The 532-nt window shown below is 63.7% G+C and overlaps 1 long non-coding RNA gene across 1 annotated transcript; it reads left to right on the forward strand.

Annotated features, from left to right (window-relative positions):
* The first annotated feature begins 4 nt into the window (after positions 1 to 4).
* Positions 5 to 526, forward strand: LOC108449404. Its single transcript, XR_001865578.1, has 3 exons — positions 5 to 38; positions 240 to 288; positions 367 to 526. It is a non-coding gene; the product is annotated as an uncharacterized LOC108449404 (long non-coding RNA).
* The last annotated feature ends 6 nt before the right edge of the window (positions 527 to 532 follow it).

A 532-nucleotide genomic window follows, 5' to 3' on the forward strand; every position in this document is an offset into this window, starting at 1 on the left:
ACGGGCTCCGTGGGGAGAAGGGGGAGCCAGGCATGACGGTAAGGAGCCAGGACCCATAGGCTTCTGGCACTCAGGTCAGTGGGGTGGGAAGGGATGCTGGATCCATCCCACTGCCACTGATGGAGGGGCTGCCCTCACCTCTGGGCTCTTCTGGACCTTGGGAAAGGGTTTTTTCTCCTCTTTAATTGCACCATCCCCCGTTACTCTGTGCGACCTTTGCCCCTTCGTGTGCCTGGCAGGAGGAGGAGATCCGTGCCTTCGTCAGGCAGGAGATGAGCCAGCACTGTGGTGAGCATCTCCCGCTGCTGCCCTGGGGCTGGGGGTCTGCACCTGCTGCCCCTGACCCCCACCCTGTCTCTCCCACAGCCTGCGGTGGCCACTTCCCACGGCACCAGGATTCACGTGAGCACTCAGGTTGCGGCTCTTCCTTCCTACCCCCCTGCCCCACGCGTGTGGCACTGAAGGGGCCCCGGCACCCAGGTGTGCCACTGGTTTTGGGGAGCTGGAGGTGGCTGGCACTCTCCATGACCCT

Source organism: Corvus brachyrhynchos, unplaced genomic scaffold (genome assembly GCF_000691975.1).
Source record: "Corvus brachyrhynchos isolate BGI_N302 unplaced genomic scaffold, ASM69197v1 C11572893, whole genome shotgun sequence".
NCBI classification, from domain to species: domain Eukaryota; kingdom Metazoa; phylum Chordata; class Aves; order Passeriformes; family Corvidae; genus Corvus; species Corvus brachyrhynchos.